The sequence below is a fragment of the Dendrobates tinctorius genome, unplaced genomic scaffold (genome assembly GCF_039654945.1).
Source record: "Dendrobates tinctorius isolate UK_male_01 unplaced genomic scaffold, ASM3965494v1 ptg000074l, whole genome shotgun sequence".
Taxonomy (NCBI): domain Eukaryota; kingdom Metazoa; phylum Chordata; class Amphibia; order Anura; family Dendrobatidae; genus Dendrobates; species Dendrobates tinctorius.
The window spans coordinates 18,708,069-18,723,083 of NW_027361742.1; the positions used below are offsets into that span (position 1 = coordinate 18,708,069).

General features: G+C 47.1%; 1 protein-coding gene across 3 annotated transcripts in view; it reads left to right on the top strand.

The window, feature by feature from the left end:
• Positions 1-15,015, top strand: part of COLGALT2 (collagen beta(1-O)galactosyltransferase 2) — a 412,958-nt gene that overhangs the window by 17,348 nt on the left and 380,595 nt on the right. The window lies entirely within an intron of this gene.

Genomic DNA, 15,015 nt, shown 5'->3' on the forward strand with positions numbered 1-15,015 from the left:
TCCCTATCTGGTGTTGGGAAACGATATCAGTGCTGTAGAGAAAAAGTGATAATTGTCTACCAACAGTTCAACCTTAAGAAAAATCTTAGCCCGTGAGGAAGAAAGTACCTGAAGGTCTGGGCAGCCTCCTCGATTGCTACCCAGACCCAGTCGTTTCCCGTCACCTTGGAGGATGACGGACACAAGGGACACTCCTTTTTCCAGTGACCGGACTCTCCACAGTAAAAACAGCTGTTTCTCCCGGCGACGTTTTCTCTCTCTTTCTCTGATGGAGGTGCCGCCGACTTCTATAGACTCAGGAGTGGCAGGTGCGATACCAGTCTCTTTGCTGCCAAAGAATAGAGATGTCTCGGACTGCATGATGCCCCTAGCCCGAAGCCTGCAGTCCATATGCACTGTTTGTGTAACGGCCTCCTCCAACGTGTCTGGTGGAAGGTGAAGGGCCAGTGCATCCTGGAGGCGTTCGGACAGGCCCCTGCGGAACAGACCCCGAAGGGCCGCATCATCCCACGAGATCTCCGCTGCCCAGCGGCCGAACTCAGCACAAAACCACTCAGCCGAGCATTTACCCTGACGCACACTAATGACCATATCTTCAGCCACACGTACCCTGTCAGGTTCATCATATATGCGGCCCAGGGCATCAAAGAAGGCATCCACTGTCATTCTCTCAGGGGCAATGGGAGACAGAGAGAAAGCCCATGCTTGGGGGGGCACCCTGCAGAAGAGAAATAACAACCCCCACCCTCTGAAATTCGTCCCCAGAGGAACGGGGCCTTAAAGAAAAAAAAACTTACATCCTTCTCTGAAGGACCTAAATTCCTTTTTATCCTCTGAAAAGGAGTCATGCAATTTGACAGGAGATTCAGGGGATACCACAGATATGTCCCTATTCGAGGGAGCAGGAGACCCTGCTGCCACAGCCCCTTGCACGGTGCCCACCAACTGCTGCTTTGTATGGGCCATCATACGCTGTTCCATATTGAGCTTTTGGAACATCTGGGTTAGACTCTTGACCTGATCGGCCAAAGCCTGCAGGTAGAGTTGAGCGAAACGGGTCGAAAAATTTCAAAAGTCGCCGACTTTTGGCAAAGTCGGGTTTCATGAAACGAAACCCGACCCTAGGATGAGGTCGGCCACGAGGTCGGCGACTTACGCGCCAAAGTCGCATTTCAAAAGTTTGTTTTGCGCTCTTTTTCAGCCAATCAGGATCCACGGACACTGTGGGCAATGTGATGACATAGACAGGGGTCACCACCATCTTTCAGAAGGGCATGCAAGTGATTGGCTTGCTTTGGTGGGCGTCACAGGGGTTATAAAAGGGCGTGCACGCCGACCGCCATCTTACTTCTGCCGATCTTAGCATAGGGAGAGGTTGCTGATTCTGTAGGGAGAGCGTTAGGCAGGGAAGTAGAAAAAAAAACTGCTTCTGCTGCTAGCGATTTTGCCTGTACAACACACCAGTCACTGTGTGTGCAGTGCAAGGGGAGTCTATATTGTGGTGGATCAGCGGTGTTGGTTGTTAGGCTGCCTTCTAAGACTTCCTGACAGCTGCATTGCTGTTTACCCACTGCTCTGCAAACTGCTTTTTTAAAAGCAATCCCAATTTTTATTTTTGTCCTGCTGAGGTACTGAGCGTGCATTTTTTCACACCATACAGCGTCAGTGGGCCTTACACAATCCAAAAGTGTCCAGTGTCCACTAGTGTCTGCAGAAACTCAAAATCTCCCTTATCCTGTAGTCACTTTTTTCACACCTGTGCCATCGAGCCTGTGACATAGCGCTCTGATATTCAGTGGGCCTCACACAATCCAAAAGTGTCCAGTGTCCACTAGTGTCTGCAGAAATTCAAAATCTCCCTTATCCTGTAGTCACTTTTTTCACACCTGTGCCATCGAGCCTGTGACATAGCGCTCTGATATTCAGTGGGCCTCACACAATCCAAAAGTGTCCAGTGTCCACTAGTGTCTGCAGAAATTCAAAATCTCCCTTATCCTGTAGTCACTTTTTTCACACCTGTGCCATCGAGCCTGTGACATAGCGCTCTGATATTCAGTGGGCCTCACACAATCCAAAAGTGTCCAGTGTCCACTAGTGTCTGCAGAAATTCAAAATCTCCCTTATCCTGTAGTCACTTTTTTCACACCTGTGCCATCGAGCCTGTGACATAGCGCTCTGATATTCAGTGGGCCTCACACAATCCAAAAGTGTCCAGTGTCCACTAGTGTCTGCAGAAATTCAAAATCTCCCTTATCCTGTAGTCACTTTTTTCACACCTGTGCCATCGAGCCTGTGACATAGCGCTCTGATATTCAGTGGGCCTCGCACAATCCAAAAGTGTCCAGTGTCCACTAGTGTCTGCAGAAATTCAAAATCTCCCTTATCCTGTAGTCACTTTTTTCACACCTGTGCCATCGAGCCTGTGACATAGCGCTCTGATATTCAGTGGGCCTCACACAATCCAAAAGTGTCCAGTGTCCACTAGTGTCTGCAGAAATTCAAAATCTCCCTTATCCTGTAGTCACTTTTTTCACACCTGTGCCATCGAGCCTGTGACATAGCGCTCTGATATTCAGTGGGCCTCACACAATCCAAAAGTGTCCAATGTCCACAAGTGTCTGCCAAAATTCAAAATCTCCCCTGTCCTATAGACACCTTGTACCTTGTTTTACATTACTATATAGTTTGTTGGATTTTGTCTACATTTCTACCAAAAATGAGGAAGGCTGGTGGAAGAGGCCGTGGAATTGGGCGGGGGTTGGCAGCTGGTAATGATGGTGTTGGTGGTGGATCTGATGGTAGTGGCAAAAGCAAAATAGGACCGAATGCAGGAGGTGTTGAGCCTGCGTCATCGTCTGGCTCCACAAGGCCTCAAAGGCTTAGTTTTCTAGGAGTTGGCAAACCGCTTTTAAAGCCAGAGCTTCAGGAAAAAGTTTTGTCTTACATTGCTGACTCAGCCTCCAGCTCTATCGCCTCCTCTTCTGAAGTTGTAAAAAATAAAAGCACTGAGTCGTCATTGGAGGCTCATGTTCATGAACCACACCTTTCCTTGTGTCCTTCACCCCAACCAAGATTGAAGGATGACGCAGGCCATACTACTGATTACTCCATGGAGCTGTTTTCACATACCATGCCTGGATTATCAAGTGAAATGGTGAATTACCCAGGCCAAGATGAATCTGACATGGAGTGCACTGATGCACAGCCGCTGATAGATGATTCTGCTGGTACATTCACTCAGAGCACTACATTGTCCTCGCAGTGTACAGAGCCAGATTCTGACCCTGATGAGACTCAGGTGCCCCTTCCCGCACACTATACCACCATACACGGTGACACAGAGGAAGGTGCACATGACATTGAAGAGGAGGTGATGGATGACCCAGTTGTTGACCCAGATTGGCATCCATTGGGGGAAGAGGGTGCTGCTTCCAATAGCTCAGATGAGGAGGAGCATCCACAGCAGACATCGACATCGCAACAGCTGTTATCTGGCAGGCCCGGAGCACTCCAAAGACAGGTTCCAAAAATCAAAAGAGTTGCTGGACAGCTTGTCCAGACGGTCAAAAGATCACAGCGTGCTAGGCCGCAAAATGTCTGCCAAAGTAGGAAGAGTGCAGTGTGGCACTTTTTTGAACAAAATCCTCATGATCAGGCCAAGGTTATCTGTAAGAAGTGGGCAAAGACCTTTAGCCGAGGGAAAAATCTGAAAAATTTGAATACCAGTTGCATGCTTAGATATTTAACCAGCATGCACTTGCAAACATGGACACAACACCAAACCTCAAGTGCCACATGTGCAACTGATCACAAAGAAGGTAGTCAACAACGCTACATTGTTTCCCCCACTGTAAGCCCACCGGTTATCACAGCAGCAAATGTTGAGGTGTCGTTGCAAGGCCACAGCAGTCAGGGAATCCCACTGTTATATCAACGAAATACTGAATCTAGGCCATCAGAAAGAATACCAACTCCATCACCATCATCAACCCTCTCTCAGTCCGCCCTGTCCACCGCTACTTCCACCATATGCAGCTCTCAAGTCCAGCTCACCCTCCCAGACACTATGAGTAGGTCAAGAAAGTACTCAGTCTCTCATCCGCGTACACTGGGTTTGAACGCCCACATTGCCAAACTAATCTCGTTTGAGATGATGCCCTATCGGTTGGTGGAAAGCGCAGCTTTCCGCGACCTCATGGCCTATGCAGTACCACGCTGTGACCTACCCAGTCGCCACTTCTTCTCTCGCAAAGCCATCCCAGCCCTCCACCATCATGTAAAAGACCGCATTGTCCATGCACTCAAGCAGTCAGTGAGTGGAAAGGTGCACCTCACAACTGATGCATGGTCCAGTCGGCATGGCCAGGGCCGTTACGTGTCCATCACTGCGCACTGGGTTAATGTGGTGGATGCAGGGTCCACAGGGGACAGCGGTGGTGGGACAGTGCTGCCTAGCCCATGGTATAGGAAACAGTTGGCTGTAGGTGTTCAACCCTCCTCCTCCTCCAGAAGCGAAAGCTCGTCCACAGAGCGCAGTCGTACGAGCACTCCATCTGCAGCTGCCACTGTTGCACACAAGGTGTCCCCCTATCGAGCAGCTAGTGGAAAGCGTCAGCAGACTGTGTTGCAGATGATGTGTTTGGGCGACAGACACACCGCCGAGGTGCTGGCCGAGTACTTGAAGCGACAAACTGAGTCATGGCTGGGCAGTGTACATCTTGAGGCAGGCAAGGTAGTTAGTGATAACGGCCGTAATATTGTGGCAGCCGTAGCCCTTTCAAAACTCAGCCACATACCTTGCTTGACTCACACCTTGAACCTGGTGGTGCAGTGCTTCCTCAAAAATTATCCAGAGTTAACAGCCCTGCTCCAGAAGGTGCGAAGACTGTGCGCGCACATCCGCCGGTCGCCTGTACACTCCGTTCGTATGCAGAAGCTGCAGCGATTGCTCCACCTTCCCAACCACCGCCTCATTATCGACATTGCAACAAGGTGGAACTCCACCCTGCACATGGTGGAGCGGCTGTGCGAGCAGAGGCAGGCCATAATGCATTTGTGGGAAGATACATGGCCAGGCACTTTGAGAGCAGACATGGAGTTGACAGGTGTGCAGTGGTCGAAGCTGAAAGACCTCTGTAAAGTCCTTCAGTGTTTTGAGGAATGCACACGGCTGGTAAGCGCAGACGACACCATCCTAAGCATGAGCATCCCACTTATGCGTCTGCTCATGCAAACTTTGACGCACCTTAAGGAGCAGGCGTCTGCAGCCAATGTTGATGAGGAGGAAGAGGAGGAGGGAATCCTTGATGACATTCAGCCATTGTCTGCTCAGGGACCTCTCCTGGACGAGGTGGAGGAAGAAGAGGAGGAGGATGATGATGATGGGGATGATTACTTAGGGGAGGAGGATGCATCTCGTGGGGCAAGTGAAAATGTTGGCGTGGCAAGGTCTGGTACAGGGTTTGTGCGTGACTGGAGGGATGTGGATTTGCCAGAAAGTGCTCCTCCACCCAGCACTCGCAGTGCATCATTGACACCGGGAACATTGGCCCACATGTCAGATTATGCCTTGCAGATCCTAAAAAGGGACCCCCGCATTGCCAAAATGATGAACGATGACGACTACTGGTTGGCCAGCATCCTGGATCCACGCTATAAAGGCAAATTACAAAACATCATGCCACAGGAGAACCTTGACCTAATATGCCGTTGCCCTGGACAGGTGGGTAGGTCGACTCTTGGGCGAAGGCACTGGCACAGGGTCCCTCATAGTGCAATCTAGTGTCTCTGACGGTGGTGGTGCACACCCGCCGTCAGACACACCGCCGTACTATGAGGGGCCCAGTGCCAGTACCGACGCCCATGAGTGGGCCCCCCTTGCTTGGGCAGGGCCCCAGCATTTGCAATCTTTACCTCTCCCTGCTCCTCCGCTGTGTAGTCTGGGCCGTCAAATCCATACTGTGCCTGACACCGTCTGAGCCTGCCTCCTGATGTATAGACATATATTTTGAATGTGTACGCTATCCATACATGTTATCCTGGGATACGGTACCCTTTCTCACCTTTGTGCAATCACGTGCAAGCCATACTGGGCCTAACACCGTCTGAGCCTGCCTCCTGATGTATAGACATATATTTTGAATGTGTACGCTATCCATACATGTTATCCTGGGATACGGTACCCTTTCTCACCTTTGTGCAATCACGTGCAAGCCATACTGGGCCTAACACCGTCTGAGCCTGCCTCCTGATGTATAGACATATATTTTGAATGTATACGCTATCCATACATGTTATCCTGGGATACGGTGCCCTTTCTCACCTTTGTGCAATCACGTGCAAGCCATACTGGGCCTAACACCGTCTGAGCCTGCCTCCTGATGTATAGACATATATTTTGAATGTGTACGCTATCCATACATGTTATCCTGGGATACGGTACCCTTTCTCACCTTTGTGCAATCACGTGTATTCCATACTGGGCGTGAGAACGGCTGGCGAGCTGTTAAGCAAGCTACAGCACCTGTGGTTTGCACACGTAAGTTTTTCATTTTTTCAGGAATGACGGTTAGGCCTAATTCCGGAACTGCGGTTGACCTGCACTTACTGGGAAATCATCGTTCGCGGGTAATAATTGTAATCAGTGATCCCCATCACTAACGTTGTTCAGCGGGTTATCTGCACCTGTAAGTGACAAACGCTGGCCTTTTCAGTGTAGCGCACATGCAGCCACGGACATGTCAGGGCATGACACACCAGTTATTGGCCAATCTCATGTGCCAGAGCCTCACGTGTCCCTCTAGTAAGCCGGACTCGGACCGCGGGGCATGACGGAGTCTCGTTCGTTAACGGAATTAAGCTTGCAATGTGTGCATCTGTTCTGTAGCTGGCATGGTTGAGGTTTCCCAGGTGGAGTCGAATTTAACCGTAGGCTCCACTCCTGGTGGTGCCCTTCTGGACATTCCTTTAAGGTTCAGCTTTGCAACCATACTGCCCACGTAAAACAAACACTTTGCCTTCATGAACGCTGTTTGGAGGGTCATGACTCGTGGGAATAACGCCGTCCAATCAGTTAACCTGCTAGAGATATCCTTCGTTGCTCCCAAGCATGACATCACACTCCCTAGGAGGAAGGTAATGCCACTGTGGCGACCGTACTCCTGGGGGCGACACAAGTGCACTGATGCCCAGCCACTGCTCAATGAATCTGCTGGTACATTGACCCAGACCACTACATTCCCCTCGCACGCTACACGGCCTGAATCTGACCCTGATGAAACTCAGGTTACCCTTCCCATATACAGTTCCATCTTACACGGTGACAAAGAGGAAGCTGCAGATGAAAGTGCAGGTTCGGCCCACCCGCCATCAGACACACCACCGTACTATCGGGCCCTGTGCCAGTGCCGTCGCCAACGACTGGGCCCCCCCTGCTTGCTCAGGATCACAGCACTTGCAAGGTTGAAATACTGTGCAGTGAGATGGAAGATGGGGACGACGAGGAGTCCAGACTAGTACAGGGATTCCCTAGCGAGGAGACTTATTTGATTGTTTTCAATGTTGGGACAGCAATTTTTGGGGAGCACTATACTCTTGAGAATGATAGATGGGGCCCACCATACACTGGAACATTCCAAAGGTGGACATCAGACACTGGAGCAGCATTTACAGGGCCCATTATACACTAGAGCATTAGAAATGGGGCCCATTATGTTTGGAGCATTATTTGGGCCCATAAGACAGTGGAGCTTCATCCATGGGGACCAACATATACTGTAGCATTATGTGGAGCTCATCATATACTGTTTCAAACATTATATGGGACCAATGATTCTGTATGGAGAAATAGATGGGCCTCGTCATGAGATGTAAAAAGTGAAGTATTTTTCATTGTACTATACCGCTATTTCTCTGCCGTATCGGAGCATGATGAGTTGTGGTATGTGTTAAAGGGGCGCTCTTTCGCCCAGGGCACATGAAAACCTGGAGCCAGCCCTACCCCCCACAACTTTAGCCAAATAACCCCCATTTTTCACTGCGTAACTTGTATTATGAAGTTAATGAAGGTTGACAAGCTTAAGTAAGAAGAATTGATGCTTTTGGCATTCAAATGGGCACTGTAGGTGTGTTTCCTGTCCTCCTCTCACTGCCGACTTTTATTCCCCATTGACTTACATTGGGTTTCGTGTTTCGGGACGACCCCGACTTTTCCCTATAATCGGCCGATCTTGCTCGACCCGACTTTTGGAAAAGTCGGGTTTCACGAAACGAAACTCGACCCTAAAAAACCAAAAGTCGCTCTACTCTACCTGCAGGGGATCCATAGTGCTAATTTACTCAGAGAATAAACACAACTTTACCAAACCCTAAAAAATGTGCGGTCGCTTATAATATCAGGATCCTGTCAGCGCCGGTGGACTGCCACGGCTGAACAGGGAAACTCACCCAGACTACGGGAGGACCCGGGGTCTGATTCTGCAGGGAAAGTTCAGACAACAGGACCTGCGACACTGAAAGTAGTTAGCAGTACAAGGACCTACGATCATGTGACCACAGTGGGCGTGGCTTAGCGTCCTGTTGCAGGAGAGGGCTGTAGGGTTCTATTATAGAAATCCTGGAGTAAAGGCTAGGGAAACTCAGGTCAGACAAACGGGGGTCATACACAGAGAGGGCGGCGTGGTACCAGAGGGACAAGCAGAGAATAGTCAAAACGTAAGCAATGAATCATACACAGAGATAGCAACGCAGTACAAGGGAGGCAGTTAAAGAGTAGTCAGGTCCAAGGCAAAAGAGTCATACACAGAGATAGCAGAGCAGTACAAAAGGAACAGGAAGAACTTGTAACAGGGACAGACCGGATCAAAACCAAGCAAGCATGAAGTATCAGTCACAAAGCACATTAGGGTCACACACTCGGCAAGGGTCTGAGTATAAGCGACAAGGAGTGAGCCCACAATGAGGCTAGAAAAAGCCTCCCAGAATCTCAGAGTGAGGCTGTCCAAATTAACCTCTAAAATACCTGATCCCATGAACTCAGCAGATTATGTCAATTTTGGATTATTATATTATTAATAACCAGTGACATAACTACAAAGTTATGGGCCCGGGAGCAAACTTTCAAATGGGGCCCCCCATGCCAAAATACACAACAGGCTCCGCTCTGTACACCTCGTACACACACGGCTCCGCTTCTTACACTTCGTACACGAAAGGGTCCGCTCCGTACACTTCATACATGAAAGGGTCCGCTCCGTACACTTCTTACACACACGGCTCTGCTCCGTACACCTTGAACATACGCGTCTCCGCTCCATACACTTTGTACACGACAGGCTCCGCTCTGTACACCTCGTACACACATGGCTCCACTCTGTACACCTTGTACACACACGGCTCCACTCCGCACATCTTGTACACACACGGCTCCACTCCGTACACCTCGTACACACACGGCTCCGCACACCTCCTACACACACGGCTCTGCTCAGTACACCCCATACACACACGGCTCCGCTCAGTACACCCCATACACACGGCTGCGCTCCATACAACTCATACACACAGCTCTGCTACATCCACCCTGTAAACCCCTCCTGACCCCACACAGAAACTTACCCCATCCAGCACCATGACAACAAGAACGGCAGAGTCCTGCACACACGGAGGCTCCTGATCTTGTGACCCCTGACTCATCCCCTCCTGTGACCTCATCACAGGTCCTGTGTGCAGCCATCGCATCAGGCCTATTGAAGCCTGACAGCCACTGAAAGCAAGGACTCCAGGCCCCGTCGCAGCTGCGACCCCTGAGACTGCGGTAACCCCGCCCCTGTTAATAACTGTACAAATACAGTGGATACGGAAATTATTCCGACCCCTTTAAATTTTTTAGTTCACACGTGGCGTTTTTTTCGCGTTTCCGCGGCGGTTTTAACCTCCCGATTTTGCTGCGAAAAATAAGCATCCCATGCATTCCTATGGGATTCCGCAATGCTGTGCTAATGCTGCGGTTTTTACCGCGGTGGAATCGCTTTGCGGTAAAAAACGCAGCATGCTCATTAATTTTGCAGAATCGCGGCGATCCCGCACCCATAGGAATGCATTGTTCCGCTTACTTCCCGCATGTGGCTGTGCACACCATGCGAAAAGTAAGCAGAACAATTACGGATGGTACCCACGGTCCGGAGGAGAGGAGACTGTCCTCTGGGCATTGGGTACCATATCCCTGTAAAAAATAGAATTTAAAATAAAAAATGGTGTTATTCTTACCTTCCGACGTCCCGCACAGCCTTCCCGCCTCTCTCCACGCTCTCGTTCCCAGTAATCCTTTGCGAAAATGCCCACGATGACGTCCGTTCTCATGGGATCTCGAAGTCTCGCGGTCATCGCGAATCACCGCGAGACGTCGCGATCCCGCGAGAACGGACGTCATCGCGGGCATTTTCGCAAAGGATTACTGGGAATGAGAGCGTGGAGAGAGGCGGGAAGGCTGCGCGGGACGTCGGAAGGTAAGAATAACACCGTTTTTTATTTTTTTTATTATTTTTTACATTTTATCTTTTACTGCTGATGCTGCATAGGCGGCCTCAGTAGTAAAAAGTTGGTCACACTTGTCAAACACTATGTTTGACGAGTGTGACCAACCTGTCAATCAGTTCTCCAAGCGATGCTACAGATCGCTTGGAAAACGCTAGCATTTTGCAAGCTAATTACGCTTGCAATATGCTAGTTTTTCCGCGGGAAAATCGCGGGAATTTAAAATGCGATTTTCCCGCGGAATGGAATTCCGGAACTCTCGCGGTAATTTCCGCGAGAGTTCCGCTACGTGTGAACTTAGCCTTACTCTTTGTTTCATTGCAGCCATTTGGTAAATTCAAAAAAGTTCATTTTTTTGTCATTAATGTACACTCTGCACCACTTCTTGCCTGAAAAAAACTAGAAATGTAGAAATTTTTACAAATTTATTAAAAAAGAAAAACTGAAATATCACATGGTCATAAGTATTCAGACCCTTTGCTCAGACACTCAGAATTTAAGTCACATGGTGTCCATTTTCTTGTGATCCTCCTTGAGATGATTCTACTCCTTCATTGGACTCCAGCTGTGTTTAATTAAACTGATAGGACTTGATTTGTAAAGGCACACGCCTGTCTATATAAGACCTCACAGCTCACAGTGCAGAAGTTTGCAGAAGTTTGGGACCACCAGAAGTCTTCCGAGACCTGGCCATCCAGCCAAACTGAGCAATCGTGGGAGAAGAGCCTTGGTGAGAGGGGTAAAGAAGAACCCCAAGATCACTGCAGCTGAGCTCCACAGATGCACAAGGGAGATGGAAGAAAGTTCCACAAAGTCAACTATCACTGCAGTCCTCCACCAGTCGGGCCTTTATGGCAGAGTGGCCCGACGGAAGCCTTTCCTCAATGCAAGACATATGAAAGCCCGCATAGAGTTTGATAAAAAACATATGAAGGACTCCCAGACTATGAGAAATAAGATTCTCTGGTCTGATGAGACGAAGATAGAACTTTTTGGTAATAATTCTAAGCGGTGTGTGAGGAGAAAATCAGGCACTGCTCATCACCTGCCCAATACAATCCCAACAGTGAAACATGTTAACAGGACAACTGATTGCAATTGAAGGAAACATGAATGCGGCCAAGTACAGAGATATCCAGGATGAAAACCTCTTCCAGAGTGCTCTGGACCTCAGACTTGGCCGAAGGTTCACCTTCCAACAAGACAATGATCCTAAGCACATCGCTAAAATAACAAAGGAGTGGCTTCAGAACAACTCTGTGACCATTCTTGACTGGCCCAGCCAGAGCCCTGACCTAAACCCAATTGAAAATCTCTGGAGAGACCTGAAAATGGCTGTCCACCAACGTTCACCATCTAACCTGATGGAACTGGAGAGAATCTGCATGGAAGAATGGCAGAGGTTCCTCAAATCCAGGTGTGAAAAACTTGTTGCATCATTCCCAAGAAGACACATGACTGTACTAGCTCAAAAGGGTGCTTCTACTCAATACTGAGCAAAGGGTTTGAATACTTATGACCATGTGACATTTCAGTTTTTCTTTTTTAATAAATTTGCAAAAATTTCTATATTTCTGCTTTTTTTCACTCAAGATGGGGTGCAGAGTGTACATTAATGAGAAAAAAAATAACTTTTTTAAATTTACCAAATGGCTGCAATGAAACAAAGAGTGAAAAATGTAAAGGAATCTGAATTCTTTCTGTACCCACTGTAGGACCAGGACCATTCTGTATCCCCACTTCGGCTGGATGTAAACACATGGAATGGAGCTGTACTATGCAGTGCTCATCAATATGTAGTACTGCATGTACGAGTACTGTAGGACAGCAGACTCAAAAGAATAGGCGCTGTTGTGCAATGCCCAAGAGCAACCACCAAGCGTTATTATTATTTATTTATTATGATTTGCTTAGATAGTGCCATCATATCCCTCAGCGATTTATAGACATCGTCATCATTGCCCCCGTTGGGGCTCGCAATCTGAATTCCCTATCAGTATGTCTTTGGAATGTGGGAGGAAACCTGAGTACCTGGAGGAAAATAACCTAGGGAGAATACAAACCCCTCACACATGTTGTCCTTAGAGGGATTTGAATCCAGGACCCTAGCGTTGCAAAGCAACAGTGCTAACCATTATGCCATGCATTGAATGGAACTGCTCCGTGTTTAAATCTGGCCATCACTGGAGCTTGGAACAGCTGAATGGTGAGAGTGTGGAATGAAAGACACCCACAATCTTATATTAATGAACTATCACATGAATATATCATCTGTCTTTAATATGTTCTTGACTGGACAACCCTTTTAAGGATTTGTTATATTGTTATTGTGGTCCCTGAAAATAGGAGGAATGCAGACTGTGTATTCTGCCCTTATATAGCCTCACATAGAGCAGCATATTAAGCTGAGATATCCGCTTTACATCTTCACACCTTTTTTTACTTTAGCAGTGATAATTTCTACTACAGCAATAGCCTGAAATATGCAATATTGGTACTCAGTAGATTGGTTGCATGTGCTGCCAGATGAATAGACCATTCTATCTCCCCTATGAAGATACATGCTTGGCTCAGTTGAGCCTGTTTATCTTATTGTAAACAGGCTGTGGGAATAAAGGATCAGACTTGTAAACTCTAACATGCCCGATCCTTCTTTCTTCCCATGTCTGCTATCAGGAGGGAGCCAGGCTGTTTCTTAGTATGACCCACTGCTATATAGTAAGGTAGGAGAGGGCTGTAGGACTTTCCTATATGCTATGGCCTAGCTGGTCAGAAATGGGTGACATTACTATGTAGCTAACACACTGTTCTACAAAGTCTAATTAAAGTGTTTCCAATTCCTGCTTGTCTTGCACACCAGATTTGTGAGGATGTTGGGTTGTATGGCTGAATTCTGTATCCTTTGATTGCTGCTAATGGTAATTTGGCTTGTAGTAACTCTACGGCCAGCATAACTGGGGCTCACTCAAGTGTCAACTGTGAAGGGGCTGGAGGAAGCTTATTGCCGACCTCGTTATGAGGCCCTGTGAATCCCCGTTGTGCCAGTTCACTGATGCCTGTTATAATAAACCTTTCATGAGTAGGTCAGTATTTCTCCTTTGTCACCAGACATTAGCCTCCTGTCTCTTCTACATGAAAGAAACCAGACGCCCGGTTTATCCAACTAACCCCCTGTCAGTGGTGGATAAGCTGTGTGATACCAAACACAAAGCTAATCGCTTCCTTTTCATACTTTCCACTTAACATGGCTTTGCCTTTTGTACCCGAGCATACTCAGCAATTTGACCATTGTCCAAGATGAGATTCCTTAATTCCTTGGCACCAGACAGTTTTGGGTACCCAACATGTTAACAAACATACTTGTACACACACAGCAGGACAATACAATACAAGCACTTTCTACCATTCACCTTTCATGTCCCCCATATCTCATACATTGTGAGCTTGTGAGCAAGACCCTCACTCCTTCTGGTATACGAGTTATTTGTTATTTTGTAATGTCTTTATTGTCGGTACAATGTAATGTAATGTAAAATGCTGCGGAATATGTTGGCGCTATAGAAATAAAAGTTATTATTATAAGCCTCTGAGCAATAAAGAAGTAAAGGAGTATTGTAAAGTTATTAAATTGCTATAGTTAGACAGCATGAAAATAAGAAAGTTTGCAATAGACTTGCTTTTTTCTATCTCCTGTCATTCTCCTGCTAAGAGAGCTTTTATCTTTTATACTGTACAGCTCATTTCCATGTAGCTTGTCACTAGTACCTGCCCTACACTAGCTCAGAATGCTCAGAAGCAGCATTCCAGGAGAGGGGTTAACTCCTAATATTTAAGCCACCTCTCTCTAGCCATCTTCCTCCCTAATGTTAATGTTCTCCCTTTATGTGTAATTTCAGTTAAGTGGCTACACAGCATTGTAATGCTATTAAGGGTCATTCAATTTCAACTAAAAAAAATCTGAATATTTGTTTTATCTTATTTACTTTCTTTGGTGTTCCATCATATTCATTTTTTAGCTTGGCTCATTGTATTTTTTTCCATTGGAATTGAGATATATGCAATCACTGATACGCCCAAATTGAGTTAACGCTTATGATTTTAAGATAGACAACATTGTGATCATTTTTGAAGCTCTGACTTTGCTCCATATATATGTATTTCTGCACTCAGAAACTCTGTATTTGGGTTTTATCAAATTAGAAACTCTGTATTTGGGTTTTATCAAATTCATGTTCTAATTACCTTGGCTCATTGTACTTTTCTGTGGCTGCCTTTTTGCATTTGCTGTTCCCATGTAATTATATATTTTTTTATTGCGCTTTTAAATTTATTTCAACAAATTTTCTGTGATTTTATGGCATGTAGCTTCCTATTTCTTCCTTTTTTTGATCTTAGAAAATAAAGAACCTCATCCACAACTACCACAAAAGACTTCAAGCTGTCATTGATATTAGAGGGGGCAAAATACACAGTATTAAGAAA